At 39.8% G+C, this 15,616-nt stretch overlaps 1 protein-coding gene and 1 long non-coding RNA gene across 2 annotated transcripts in view; one reads left to right on the top strand and one right to left on the bottom strand.

Annotated features, from left to right (window-relative positions):
- The window catches only part of LOC146760773 (uncharacterized), a 68,993-nt gene that overhangs the window by 13,703 nt on the left and 39,674 nt on the right, over positions 1 to 15,616 (bottom strand). The window contains exon 2 of the long non-coding RNA XR_014946754.1: positions 925 to 13,049. This is a non-coding gene — a long non-coding RNA (uncharacterized LOC146760773). The remainder of the gene's footprint in view (positions 1 to 924; positions 13,050 to 15,616) is intronic.
- FLRT2 (fibronectin leucine rich transmembrane protein 2) overlaps positions 13,043 to 15,616 on the top strand; it is a 61,761-nt gene continuing 59,187 nt past the window's right edge. Inside the window, exon 1 of the mRNA XM_085549318.1 lies at positions 13,043 to 13,187. The gene's annotated coding sequence lies outside the window, so the exon portion shown is untranslated. The remainder of the gene's footprint in view (positions 13,188 to 15,616) is intronic.

Here is a 15,616-nt window from a genome sequence, read left to right on the forward strand (position 1 = left end):
AAAAAAGATATAAAGATTTTTTCAAAGCAGAATAAAAGAACAGTATGTTTTAATATTATAACAGAAAAAAAAATCATCAGGATTATATTTTGCTTAGAAGTTTTAATTTTTATTTTTTTGCTAAGCTTGGGGGAAGGCTTTCTTAAGGTATGATCTGAAGCTAGAAGGGAAATAGTATTTTAAGCTGAGAAACCTGTTATTATTAGCACTCTGCCTCCACAGTTTTAAAAACAAATTCTGGTACTTGTGGGAATGAGGATTTGCATTGCTTTGTGACTTCCTCCATGATAACAAATTAATTAGATGCCAAGTGCTAAATGCTGAATTCAATGCTTTCAAAGGGACACTTAAGAAGACAAAAGAGTTTGGCAACTGAATAGCCTGTGTTTGTTTCTGGAAACATTTATTTATTTTAAGGCTTCAGAATAATGACAATCCTTAGAATATAGCACTTACAGTTTAGAGTTCATATTTTCTCACAGATCTTTTATGTCGACTTTAATAGAATTCATTCTTAGAAATAATTATACACCAACTCACCCTGCCAGCACTATACTGTACAGCTATGAAAATCAAAAGACTTGCTTTTATGCATTTGCTGAACCAGATCTTTTCTTGAAACACTTCTCTTGAATCCCTGCCGAATATTATGAACCGTGTATTTGACAAAATCTTTCAGTCTTCATTCATGCAACATATTCAGTGAAATAAAGACATTTTCTGGTGTTACAGTACAGTTCATGGATTTGCTCTTGGCCCAAATCTAATTAACTAGTAAGAATTAAGAATATTTAAATTAGAGACTGTGGGTTTCTGAGACAGAAAGGAAGACTCAATGATTTGATTTTTTGAAACACTAATGTCATGTATGTAGCTACCTAGTTTAATATCATTAACAGTAACCCAAATAAGGAAATTAAGTACCTCTTCTTCAAGTTTGCAAATGACACCAAACAGGGGATGTAACCAGATTATATAGCTGATAGCAAAGTTGTCATCCAGAGGAACACAGAGCTGCTGGAGGAAGAGGGCCAACAGGAAACTTGTTAAACTAAGCAAAGACAAATGCAAAGTTCTGCAAAGGTAAATGCAAAGTTCCACACATGGGAAGCAGAGCCCCTTGCAGCATTACATTCTGGGAAATGATTGTTTGCAGGCAACTCCATGGAAAGCTTTGGGAGCCCTGGCGAGCAGCAAGCTCGATGTAATTTTTCAGTGCGCAAGAACCAATAGGAGAATGCACTAAATAGGTAGGCACAAAAAATACAGAGGGGATTGAAGAAAGTGTTTATTCTCCTTTATACAGAACTTGTTATGCTATGCTGTCCAATTTGGGCCTACTTTGTATAGTAGTAAAGACACTGACAAACAGGAGTGAGTTCATCCGGAGGCCATCCAGACAGAGAGGGTAGAACATTCGCCCTGTGAGGAAAAGCTGAGAGACCAGGACTTTTTCATCCTGGAAGAGGGCTTTGGGAGGACTGGACACTTTCAAGAAAGATGCTGAGAAGATGGAGCCAATGTTGTCACAGTGGTGTGTGTTGTGAGAGGATAAGAGACAACAGGCACAAAGTGAAGAGGAATTCAAAAGACATAAAGAAAAACTGTGAGAACAGTCAGGATAAAACAGGTTGCCCAGAGGTCTCAATCCTTGGATATTTTCAAGGCATCAGAGGATAAAGCCCTGAGTAACCTCCTCTGACAACAAACAGATCCTGCTTTCAGCAGTGTGTTGGACTGGAGTAAAGGGGCACAGTGGGTAAGAAACTTCTAGGAGAGAAGAATTGTCCTAGGTGTCAAGTTGTCTCATCAAGGATTTTGTCCTGAATGTCCAGGTACCCCCCGCAATAAGATGGGCAAAGTATTAGAAGAGTTATTGCATACTATTCTAAATATACTGTACTTTTCCACTTCTGATTCATGTTAATTTTCCACCAAGGAAAATACATTATTTCAGTCACAGCACATTTTGGAATAACTATGTCAAAGACATTTATGTCAGCCAAGCCAAACACACTGATCACACACTTCTTAATACCTCTGCCCATCAGAGCTGTATTTCATAAATCTTTAGATCTCTGGCTTACTGAATTTCCTTCTAATATACCTCTTTCTCTTCGGCTTTGCTGCATTTTGGTTTTTGAGTGTGAATGGTCTTAAAATTCTGTTTATCTTTAATTAAGTAACCAAACAAAATTAAAGCCTTGCTGATGACTTTCAAGACTTTTTTTTTTTTTCCCCTCAAACAGCTTGAGTCTTTCAGATAAATATAAACAGGAAATTCATTTAAACAGCCTTTGTAGTAATTAGATCATTTCCCTTAATAATGTGAAAGTGCTATTGAGATGCTTTAAGAAATGCATTTTATTCACTCAACAGGCCAAAAAATGATCTCTTAAGCCATCGAAGTCACATCACTACATTTCTCTATTTGTGTATATCACATATTTCACATATTCACATTTTTAAAATTCTATTTACTCTTCAGATGAAAGTCAAAAATACTTTTTAAAAATAATGCTGAACCTGAATATTATTACAGACTTTCAGAAAAGTACATAAGCTTCCAGTAAGTACACAAGCAATCAGACTGTTAATGGATCATCTAAGATCACAGTAGCAACTTAGCAAATGCAACTTCTTCTTACCATTGCCAAAAATATTGCATGTTGCACTCATCTGAATGTTTTTATAAGGGCTAAAACATATAGTTGCTTTCAACCTTTTCTGAGATTTGGAAGCTAAAGTACGTCAACTGGTAACAGGCACATCTGAAACTGAAAATGAAATCAGTGTGGACAATTTTTGTCTGCTTTATAGAAATCCATAAGAGAAGGCAGCACAGTTTTGGCCTTCTCAGAAAATATCAGTATTTTTGTATCATTTATAAAGCCATCCATGTTTTAAGACAGGATATCATTAATTGAGATGATAATAACTACTGATCTTAAACCAGAAACAGGAGGAAAACAAAAAGATAATCAGACTGACATCATTTTTGTTATTTGAGTCTGAAAGAAAACTTGGAAGAGTGAGGGGTGTAAGTAGAAAGTATCTGATCTGTTATTTGAAAGCTACAACCTGCTTAATCCAAAATGCACTGATTACACCAGGATAACACAGGGAAACAAGTTATAAGAATTTTTAATTTGGCTTAATAATTTTTCCAATACACGCATATCCCTGGCCATACTAACACATTTCTTTTAGCATACACATGTTTATGCACTATACTATACATGAATGAAGATGCCTATCTATGCCAGAAAAGAATAACAAACCATTCTTTTCACAAAATACAATATTAAAAAAGGAAATCAAGCATGCAACCTTGACTTTTATTTAACATCAAAGAGTGGTTGTTCTGTTGTATCATGGTTGGAATGTGTGTCCTAAAATGCTACTGGGCCCATTCCAGTAAAAAGTTCTTCCTCCATCTGGTGTTTGAACAGGCATCTGCTCTTATCTGCTCTTACGCTATTTAATAGTTTGCATGCATCATCAGAAGTTTCTGATTTAATGAATTGCAGGTAGATACAAAAGCAAAGCTAGTCTCAGAGTATTTCTTGTCACCTACTACTAGTTCTAGTTTAAAGAATTACTAAACACTAAGAAGTGCTTTGTTGACCTCAACTTTAGTGAAGTTCTTGGATCTCTGAAATCAGACAGGATGATGTTATCACACCACATTTAGATCTGTATTAATCTCTGTAGAAAGCAAAAGCAAACAAACCCATGCAAATTTAATTTTCTATAAAACATCTTAAGAATAAAGTGTATACTATGTTATCATTCTACAGAAAACTTCTGTCTGGTAACTTTCACTAACTCCAAAGAATGATTTCCTTGTGAAGGAAATTATGCTTATTTGTCCCATTTTACAGATAAAGAATTCAGTGCTGTATGCTAATTTGTCTCATTTTACAGTTAAAAATACAGTGCTGGTATAGTGCATAATTAATGATTTTGATATCTATTTATTTATTTCTAAGAAGGTCTTTAAAATTCAGTTCCTTTGCTTAAGCTGCAATTCATCTTTTGGAATCTAATTTTGTCAAATAGAGCATATATAAGGAAAGGCAGACTTGCTATAAGATTTTCTTTAAAAATAAGATGTGACAAATGATGAAACAGTCATATTGCAGCACAAGAATCAAAAAGAAAAGCATAAAATGACAGATGAGAAGGAAAATACAAGGAAATAATGTAAAATAAATAAAACATTATGCATAAATAAAAATAAGAAAGTATAAAAGCCAGCAGTAACAGTCCTTACTTACTCCTGGCTAGCAATCTACTTATTATCTGCTAATGATTTTAGAAAAGAAATTACTTAAAAATAGGAATATTTAACCATTTTGAGTTTTATGTTCAAGACAGAGTCCAGAACATAAAATATACACTAAAAAACTGTGTAGACAGATGTGGGATATGACAGCTGCCTGATCTTGAGATTTATCTTTTTTTATTTTAACACGCTGGGCTCAGATAAACACTACCATTTAAAATATAAGCACTGCTTTTTAATATGATTACTAAACAGGGAAAAAAGCAATGCTGACATATCTGAGTTGGAACTGCTAGTCTGCAAAATCAGAAAGCAGTAACCAGCAATAATACATGGTTGAGGAAGAATAAATAATGAGGAAGAATGAATACAAGTGCAGAAAGATATACAGAGCATTCAAAATGCTAACAGATGATAGACAGTTCAGTGCAGATGAGTGAAATATAATCATGACTTTGATAAGCCTTCATGACATAGGACTACTCTTTGTTCATGATAAAATATGAGGAATATAGACGAAAACAGATGAAAAAATTGGGAGGCATGTCACTGTGCATCACTAATGACTGGTAAGTAACAAAAGGAAGACAAACCAATGCACTTAATGAGTCTTAATCACCCAGTTGTGTATATCTGTGGATTAGTATATGCATGCATCATAAAATATCGTTTAGAAAAATAGTGAGAAACAAAAGAGAATTTCTTTAATAATGTACTATTGAATACAAGGTGTCTTGCTGAGCACACAACTAGAAAATGATCATCAGTTTCCCTGACTTAGAATTCTTAATCCATAACTTTTTAATCAAGATGTGTAACTTGAACAGTTGGCCAGGTGGTTTTTCACATTTCTCTGATGTGTCACGGCATGCGATGACCAGGTCATAGAGTGATGACATACCTGTTAAAATTCTTTCATTCATTGCATAGAAAGATATGCAGTGAATGTAATAGAATAGAGGACCCACGTTTAGGCCACTTTTCTCTCAGAGAATTTCTATGAATAACCAGATTTATAATAGTAATCCAATTCATATGAAGCAATTTCATGCCCAGTTTTAGAACAATTAGAGGAGAGATTCCCAAAGTATGTGCTCCCATGTCTCCAAGAACAAATGTCATAGGAGCTGTCAAATGGGTTAATATTATCAACTGTCAATCCTGAATAGTGCTCATATGCTGCACTACACTCCTTAGCTGTGATATCTTGTGACATAAACACAGCTCAGTATTCACTTATGCCATCTTAGAGCATGCTTGCTTAGTGGTGAACTCTTTTTTTTAGTTTGAGGATTTGCATTGTTGAAAGTTTTGACTATTTGAATTCACTGATCAAGCAGGGATGTTAAAATATCTACCTTCCCAAAATGGTAATACCTCTGTAAGACTATTCAGTTTCATGTACCATAATGAGGATTACTGAGAAAAGTGAGTTCCCACCCACCCCTGGCTCCAGGGGAGAGGCTCTGTGTTACCTCAAGGCTGATTCCCAGACCTGAGCACTGCTAGAAGTATGCAGGTCTCTTAGTCCTGTATTCTGAATAGATCCTGGACATACATCCCCAGATTTGTCTCCAGTCTTGTCTTCTGGGTGGATCCTGAGCCTCACTGACAACCTTGCTCCATCTGGTACTGGTAATGGACCTTGTCTTGACCCAGCTCCATCCATTCAACATCCCACTGTGGGCCTGGGTGAGGGAACTGCTCGCCTAAAGTCACCCTGGCCATCTAGCTCATCCTTCCAGTGGAACCATCCTGCTTTAGTGGCTACCTGACAATAAATCTAGCAATAAAACAATAATCACAGGGATACCAAGACAAACAATACCAATATCTGATAGCAAGTCTGACACCAAGAATGATGACAATGCAATAAGCCTACTTTTTCAACAGTGATTGAGTCTAATTATGTCAAATAAATGCATGAAGAAAGCTCCAAAGATGTTCCTATAGTGAAAATCCAGCTTGGCTTTAGGACTGTAGAAATCTTTCCCCCTGCTGAATGAATGTTGACAACCATGGTTATACTTAAGAAATTAAATGGAGGAGTAAATTCCTGAAAACTCTTCCTAACTCATATTTTGGGGGCCTACTAAAAGTCACCAATAAATTATTATACACTCAAACTGCTTGATTGTCTCCAGGGAGAATTTTGTTGTGTTCTCTAACCCTACCAAAAAACAGTTGAATTTTATAGCATTATTTTTGCCTGAGGCACAGAAAGGAAGAACATTTTATGACACAAGTAAAAAGTTGCATTTATCCTTGGGGTATATTCCTGACTTTCCTTAATAACTACTCTACCAAGCACATTGTATGTGTGGAGTGTTTAACTAAACAAGCTTATGGCTTCTTTCAAGTGAAATTAGTCACCAACAGGGAAGAAACATTATCAGAGGAGAAAACTCATTGTGATTTGGGGAAGGCTCCATTTGAGACAAAGGTGACAAAGATGCAGACTGAAAAGACTCAATTATAAATTCAGCAAGATAGTTGAAAAAAAATTATTATGTGATCCACAAAAGCCTTCCCATGTGCTAATTTGCATAAAGCTGTTATATTTTTACAAAATGACCAACTCTGTCTTGCAGGCTGAAAAGAATATATGAAGCTGATATAGCTGAGATACTAAGCTATATCTCATTCTCTAGAGAATATTCAAGGTCTTGAGAAATGCAAAGACTGCAAAATAAATAAAATAAGAACAACAAGACAAAAGAAAAGAAGTAGTATTTCCTTACAGGTACTCTTACCTAAATTAAAATCACACTAAATTTTCAATCTTGATACCATTCTATATACATATGTATTTTCCCACCAGACAGGTTCCTTAAGAATCCTGTTAGTGCAATTAATCTAGAGACTCGCTGAGTTTTGCTGCAATATGGGAATAAAATTAGGAACAAATCATTTGGTAACAGTGACTAAATATTCTTCACAGCATCAATTTAGTAAGTAGCTTCTTACTTGTCAGCAGTGTATTTCTGCTGTATTTCACATAGCATGCACCCCCCCCTAAAACACATCTATTTCTCTGCCAGCAGGCAATGGTTAATCAAATGAGTGCTGAACCTTTCACTACTTCAGCAGATCTTACCACTCATCCTTTTGTCTCCACCAAGGCTTCCCCTAAGTCTAGAAGGCAATGCCCTTCTGTTTATAAAGAACATTTAAGTAGCATAATATCCCTTTCATTAATGTTAATAATAACTCTAGAACAACAACAACAAAAATTAAAATAAAATAAAAAATTGAAGGTAGTTCCCCATGCTTCAAAACAGATGAAGAGCTGCTGACTGTTGTGACAACACTTCTATCCCCCTCAGTCCACAAACCTGTAATGTGGGTGCTTTGCACTGAAGAAGAGCAAAACAAATGGTTTCACAAGCTATTTTCACTGCCCCAAAAACCTGAAAGCTTACTGCTAATTTATCAGGATTCAAAACAGATGCAATCTGCCCAAACATTCTGCCTGTACTTAGGATTGGCTGTTTTTTGGTTCCACTTTCCTTTCAGGTGAACATTTTGTACCACACTCTTCTGCTCTCAAGTGGATTTTCTGGCTGAGCAGCATGTAGAGGTTCTTACTCAGTCATTTCTGAGTTTGAAGGTATAATTATGTAGCCTCTAATTCTTGACCCTTGATCATAGAATCGTAGAAAAGTCATAGAACCATAAAATTATAGAATGGCTTGGGTTGGAGAGGATTGTAAAGATTATTCATTTCCAACCTGCCTGTCATGGGCAGGGTTGCCATCCACTAGATCAGACTGCCTGGGGCCCTACCCATCCTTGAACACCTCCAGGGATGGGACATTCCTCAGTTTCTCTGGGCAACCTGTTCTAGTGCTTCATCACCATATATGTAAAAAATTTCCTCCTAACATCTAATTTAAATTTCATCTCTTTTAGTTTAAAACCATTCCTCCTCCTAACACTATCAAACCATAGAAAATTCTGTCTCCCTCCCAATTATTAACTTCCTTTAAGTACTGTAGGCTGCAATGAGTTTTCCACTGAGCCTTTACTTCTCCAAGCTGAACAAACCCAGCTCCCTCAGCCTGTCTTCACAGGTGAGGCACTTCGGCCCACTGAGAATCTTCATAGCCCTTCTCAGGACCTGCTCCAACAGCTCCACAGCCTTCTTGTGTTGGGGGACCGAGGCCTGGACAGAGAATTCCAGATGGGGCCGCACAAAGGCAGAACAGAAGGGGACAATCCCTTCTCTCTCCCTGTGGCCACCTCTCTGTTAATGCAGTCCAGGACATTATTGGTCTTCCAAGACACAAATGCACATTGTTCATTCATGTCAAGCTTAATGGTCAGGGTAGTGTCTTTATACTTTCTTCTTTACTTAATAGAAAACAATTTTCTTTCTTACGTGTCACTTTTATAGTGGTATGTTCTAAAATAAACAGAAAGGATTAGAAACAGCTTCACAAAGGTGCATTACCTACTTATAGTAATCAAGGGATTAGTCCAGAAAAAGTAAAAGTCAATAAATTGCAACAGAAAATCCACATTCTTCTTTGTATCCTATTGCATTTAATTAACTTGTACTGGAATTGAAAGATGGTTAACAAGATTTAGCAGGTAGAGCTCAAGGATTTTTTTAATGTTGTAGAAATGGTTTGCTAGTCTTTTGTGATTTGGTTCATGGAAAACAATAAATATAGCTATAAAAGCCATGGTATGAGGCTTAGGGATCTATATTATTATTATTGTTGTTGTATAAAATTGTTTTTAAGTTATTTTTTCCCACCTAAATTCTATAAATACTCATAATTTTATTAACTGTTCTTTCATATTTATCGAGCTGAAAGAAAACTCCCAGATCATTCAGAGGGACACTGCACTAACTGCAACCATCCCATTGATAATACAAAAACTTACAGAATTTCAGAAAGTGTGAGATCTTGATATCCTTTGTGAGACAGGGCAGATGGCCTTGCAATCAGAAAGTGATGCTTTTTCTAGAGCAGATTGATAGTCTGCCTTCTAGCCTCCTTCACTTAAAATGAAAGAAGGTGGGTGAATGCATAACAACAAATATAATTAATGTAATGCCACTGAGGTGGATTTTTAGTTCTATGTAATTCAACTAGAGTACTGCTGACCAAAGCATCTACTATTTTTTCCTAAAAGGTAAATGCTCAGAAACAAAACCAGAGGAAAAAAAAAATAAATAAAAATCATTTTAAAAACTGGCAATGATAACAAAAAGACCTTCATGATTTTGCTTAGAAATTGTTAAAGAAATAGCTTACCTGGACCACTTCAATGCTATTCACAAGATTTTAATATATGCTTTCTACTCTCATCAGCTTAGTAAGTAGCTAGGCCCATCATAAATAAACTCTTTTGACTGTGTATTAATTTCAGCCAGTCCCTTTTCTTGTCCTTCCATTTTTTCCCTTGTATTTTGCATGCATTAAGAACAAACAAATAAGCAGAGAAAAAAGAATAATAATAATGCATAAGAACATGCTTCTTACATCCACTGTGATTTAGCCATCCAAATTACTCCAGTTTGATCAGATACAATTAATGGCTGTCTGAATTAATCCATATCTGTGCAAGTGTTTATAGCATGAAAATTAAGATGTTCTATCAGTGATTTATTAGTAGAATTTTTTCTTTCCTGCAGAATTTTTACTTAAAATGAGGCAGTACAATATGCAATGTGATTTGTCATGGTTTTCTTTGATTACAAAAGTGCAACAAAAAAGATTCTTTTTTTTATTTTTTCAAAAATAATATAATACTTTTGTATTTCAGTCCTGCCTACTCATCTATTGTCTTCAAACATGGCTGCCATCAGACGGCATCTGAGTGGAACATTTTGAACACAATTTGATTTGACTCTCTAAAGTGTTTGGCAGGGAATAAGAAAAAAAAAAAAAAAAAAAAAAAAAAAGCCAATAATAATATTAAATCCCTACCACAACCGACAAAGCAAAAAGAATTATTTTCATTAGATTTTGACCAGTTTATGTTCTTATGTCCATCAACTTGATAAAGAAATTGCAAACAGAACACTTTCAATCTTCTTGCTCAGTATTAAAGACTAAGTATTTAAAACCAGTAATTTTAAGAATCTACTAAACGCTCAGATCCCTGTGTCCTGGAACAAGGGAGCAAAGGATGGCCATAGGCAGCCATTAGAAATAGTTTGTCAAGATACTGTCAAAAGCTAAATGCAGAAATCCCTTGGAAAGAAGAAAGGAATGCCTTTTGTAGGTTAAATCTATGAAGTGTTACATCTCAAGAAATTATAGACAGTGTTACAAGGTTATACCTTACTATGGAAAAACCAGAAAGTAACAGTGGGCTAAAGTGAAAGGAGGTGGAAAGGAAGAGATGAGATAGGGAAAAGTTAAATGGTATATTTTTGTTTTATTATTAATTTTATTTTGAATCAGGCTCTACTCACTACATTTCAAAATGGCAGAAAACTACCACTTGAGTTATATTTCAAAAGTGTGCTTCAGAATCCATTTGATATTTTCATCTTAATCTCACTATAGACTTGAAAACTCAGAGAAAAGCTGTTGGAGGAGAGGGGTTCTATAGTTCAATGTAATTCTAGTCAAATTCTTCATTTGTTTCATTAAGAGGGAAAAGAACATATTCAGCCCTTCAACTCATGTAGAATTCAAGACAGAATAGATCTTAATAACGCATTAGTCTGCCATTCTAAAGGCAACTCCTCTCCTCCTTGCCCTCCCCCAGCTTCTGTTTCTTCTGCTCTCCACTTCCTCAAAGACTTTTTAAAATAATTGATTTTACAAAAAATTGATGATGAATTCACATTGTATTTTTTTTTCTTCTGTCAGCTGCATGAATTTAAAGCCCAATAAAAAAAAAAAATGCCATTATTGATAAAAACAGAAAGAATATTCAGTGTATTTTAGACCAGCCTCCCAGTCACCGAATTGTTACCAGCTACTTTTACTTTTTGTCTTGCAAGCTGCAACACTGATTCTAGCATTATATCTGGAAGGAAAAAAATAACAATTATAAAAAATAAAGGACATTTATAAAGAAGACACATTTTCATAATTATTTCACATCCGCTTTAAAACAAGAGAGGTTGCATCATGGATCAGTAGGCCATCACTCCAGGCTAGCTATTTTGTATAATCAAAGATAATTTAAAGAAAATACTACATTTTCCTTTCAGTTTACAGCCTTTCAACCCTGCAAAGCAGTTCGGTAATAAATAAATAAATGTTTCACACAGTTACAGCAGGGAAAAAAAAATAAAAAAAATAAAAAAAATGAAGCCCAAGCAACCAGACTATAACTAAGATTAATAATTGAGGGAAGGGGGCGGGGGAAACAGTTTAAACAGAGCGTGCCCAAGGGAGAAAATGGGGGAAATTTTCCCAGCTGCGGCTCCATGCCGAGAGTTGTGCTCTGCTGCCACCTGGGCCGCGCCTCGGGACGTGCAGCCCGCAGAGCTCACCGAGCATTTGGGCGGCACCGCCCGCCGGCCTGGGAACCTCAATGGGGTCTGAGTGGGATCAGCCCTCATACCACCCTTTACTATAAATACGATGTGTAAATGAGTATAAATGTATACTGGTGCGGTATTTATTTATTTATTTATTTAGGGAGGGGGAGGCAAGGAAAGGTAGCAAACATTGCAACTTAGAGAAAACATATATAAATTAATATTACAAACCTAAAGGACCTTGCACATTACCTTGTATCCTCCCTATGTCTCCATGTTACAGTACTACAATATCGTCTTGACATCAGGCTCCTCTGAGCTGATGGCACTGACTTTGGAAAGCTTTCATGCACCTCATTACAGCTTTGAACTGCACATGCATTTTTTATTTTATTTCATTTTTATTTTTTTCCCTTCTTGTTGTTTTCCCTCTTTTTAGGGCTCTCCTCTGCTTCGGAGGAAACCTGTTCTGGCATGCTGAAGTTTGCTAGTGGTAAATATTTCTTCTGACTACAAAGTGCATGCATCAAAAAGGTTTTTGTTGTTGTTGTTGCTGTTGTTTTCTTTAAATAATCCCCCACAGAAATAAGCTCCTTTCTCGCTTGCTCTGCTGTTATTGATAACCTGTAAAGGAGATAGAGCTGAAGGTCTGAGTGAAATAGTGCTTTCAGATACGGAGTTTTAACCACATCAAGCTGAACAAAATGCAGTTCTGTATTAATTCCGTATGATGCATGTGGCGTTTTGCATACCAAACCTGGTGACAAAGGTGAGTCCCACAGGGACTGCTTTGCCGGGAGGATTTTTCCAGTCTCTAACCACAGAAGTATTTAGCTCTCCAACTGCTCTCCAGACTTGGTGGTTCAGATTTGTTTCAATTCAAGAACAGAAAATGACATGTAATGAAGTGCCCCCCAGCAAATAAGTGGTGCCCGTGCGACAAGCAGGGATGCAAAGGGTTAAGACGCTGACTTGCTTGCTAGGCAAAGTTTGAGGAAGAATATGTCTTGAGGCTGTGCACGCCGCAGCACCGCGTTTGAAATCCGTCACCCTCACTTAGGAGCTCCGCATCTCCGCTTGTCACCGGTGAATAATGATCACGCGGCGATAAGATCGCGCGGTGGCGGTGCGCCGGAGCCGCCGGGGGAGAAGCAGAGGGAAATTACGGGCGTTTAACGTTGCGGAGGGGGTTCCTCGGTCATCGGCGGTTTCAGGGTCAAACGACCGGCTGGACAGAGGCTTGGGAAGTATATTTCCTTCCTCCTTTCCTTGAAAGAACCCTTGGGCGATGGTGATAATCGGCAGCTATGGAAAGCAGAGACCTTGGTGGTGATCCTTAAAAAACTACCATGCCGGAGCCCAGCTGTTCTGCTACTTTCCCCCCTTGCAACCGGCCGGACCCGGTGGGCTTTGGGTGATTACCGGAGACCTCCGCACGAGCAGGTAATGACTAAAGTCTCTTCTGGACTGACACGACCTTGATATGACCAAAGTGCGTCCTGAGTATCTTTGATGCGAAGCGTGGGCTGAAGGTGGAACCCCACCCAACCCCTGTGAGCCCCAGGGCAGGACAGCAGCCAGCAGCGTTGCTGGAGTTTTCCTATTTCCACTTTGCTCGGTGTCGGATGGGGGGGGGGGGGGGAGGGGGAGGGCATCAGGGAGCAGAAATGGTCCTGATCAACAGAGGCGCGCTCTTCCAGATCTCTGCCTAGGATAGCGACAGGTAGGTAATACTAGGGACGGGTGAAGAGAGGATGAGGAAACGTTCAGGGGAAAATGCACCGGTTTTCCATCAGCTTCAGGAAAGAGTCATAAATCACACACATATAAGTGCTATAAAAGTATGTAGAGCTTAAAAAAAAAAAAAATCCAGCAAAAGAAGACAGGTCTTGAAAAGTCAAAGAGGACCCAAGACAACCTTTTTTAAAAAGGTTGCTCGTTCGCCTTTGGACCCAGCGGGGCTTCTGCTCCTTTCATCCCTCGGGACCAGCTGGGAGCTGCAGGCAGAGACTCGACTTCAGAGAGATTCCGTCTCTTTGCCGGGGACAGCGACTAGCCCCGCGGCTCTGAGCCGCGCCAGCCCCGCTCTGTGCAGGTGGCCGAGCCCTGCGTAGGGACTCGGAGCGTGGAGGCTCCATAACGGGGGCGTGGAGCCCCGAGACAGCAATTCCTCTCAGGGAAGCTAGGAGATGAGGTGATGTCTCCCCCTCAGATTTTTTTTCCCTCACCGAGCCCCCTACGGAACGCCAAGCTACCTGCGCTCCCACTTTCGCACTTCCTCCCCGTGTCCACGTAGGTGAGGGCACAAGTCCCTCTCCGAGAAGCAGCACGCTCGGCTGGGGGCTGTAACACTCGACGCCCTCCCACTCCCCCGCAGGACAGAGACCCGGGGGCGAAGTTACGCGCTGAGCACCGGGCCAGGCTGACCTGCGACCCGCCTGCTCGGAACGCCTCTGAAGCTGGGAGTGAGTCAGCCCTCCCCTACAGAAGGGAGAGGGAGGTGCGGAGACAATGGAGAGTGAATCAGCTCCTGAAAGGAGCGAAAAGGCTGAGCTAAAATCAGCTGGAGGTGAGGGGGAAGCACACCCCGAGGCATTTCGGTTGCCTTTTCGGTTTCCTGGACACATGGCATTGATCAGGTCTCCTCCATCCCCTCCCAGCCTCTCTCTCTTAAAGTAACTCGCAGCCAAATCCATGCTATTCATTTTCTTTGCTAATGGAGGAATTTGAGGCAAATCTTCACACCCCACATCCTACCTTGACGGCTGCATCGCATTGCCCGGGTGCTTCTCGATGTTAAACACTCTTCTACCTGGGCTTGTCAGGACAAGGTAAGAACCTACTAGGGAACTGGGTTACCCCAAAACAAGCCCATATAACTTGATATACACACACGAAGTGCTGCAGAAGGGATTAGTACGGGGGCGTTGGTAACCCTCTGGGGCAAAAGGTGGTTTCCCCGGTGGTTTTAAAGCTTTCCTGGCTGAGCATGAAAACCAGACGGGATACTGAAGGAGCTCTGTCTCTTCCCCGAGGGCTAGACTTTCATTCTGTGTTATATTTATCCAGTGCTGCTGTTGCCCACCTAAAAGTTCGCAAGCGGGAGGGAGATTAACAGAAAGGAAAGGGGCGAGAGGCGGGCTCGGCGCCGGCAGAACATGAAATATCGCCATGTTGGCGGAGAGCGCAGCCTTGATTTTAGCTACCGAGGGCATCTCCCGGCTATGTCCGCAGGTCGCTGACCAGTTTGCTCCCCGCCTTCCATTCCGATACCCCCTCAAGGACCCCCGAGCAGCACGATTGAGGCCGCCCGCCACGGAGCACAGCGATCCCCACACCCTCCTTCCGCTCCGCCTCGGCTCCCGACGAGGCGGGGCGCGCTGTGGGGGCTGCGCACTCCTGGAGCGCCGCCCGCCCGCTGCTGCCCCTCGCTGCGAGCCGGGGGCGGGGAGGATTGCGGAGGGAGGGAGCTCGCTGAGCTGCCATCAGCAAGTAATGGGTTAAGAGAGGGAGCCAAAAAAAAAAAAAAAAAAAAAAAAAAAAAAAAGAAAGGAAGAGAGAAAACCTAGTCTGACTTTGCCTCTTGGAAAGCTTTAGGTTGCAGCCCTGCCTTCCAAGCATTCTTTAAACTAGAAATGTGGGAGGGACTCCAGGGGAGAGAGAGAGGAGAGAGAGATGGCTATCAACTGAATTCATTACTGTAAACATCTCCCTGGGGTGTCAGGCAGGGAGGAAAAAAAGGCACGACTCACATTAGCAGGGAATAGTCAGATCTGAGGCATCGTTACTGCTAAGATCAGCCTCCAACGCCGGCTGAAGGCAGGCGCGGCGCTCGGAGGGAGCCAGCCGCACGCAATCACACATACACTCAC

This window comes from Coturnix japonica, chromosome 5, assembly GCF_054131305.1.
Source record: "Coturnix japonica strain WE chromosome 5, WE-NBRP24, whole genome shotgun sequence".
In the NCBI taxonomy this organism is placed as follows: domain Eukaryota; kingdom Metazoa; phylum Chordata; class Aves; order Galliformes; family Phasianidae; genus Coturnix; species Coturnix japonica.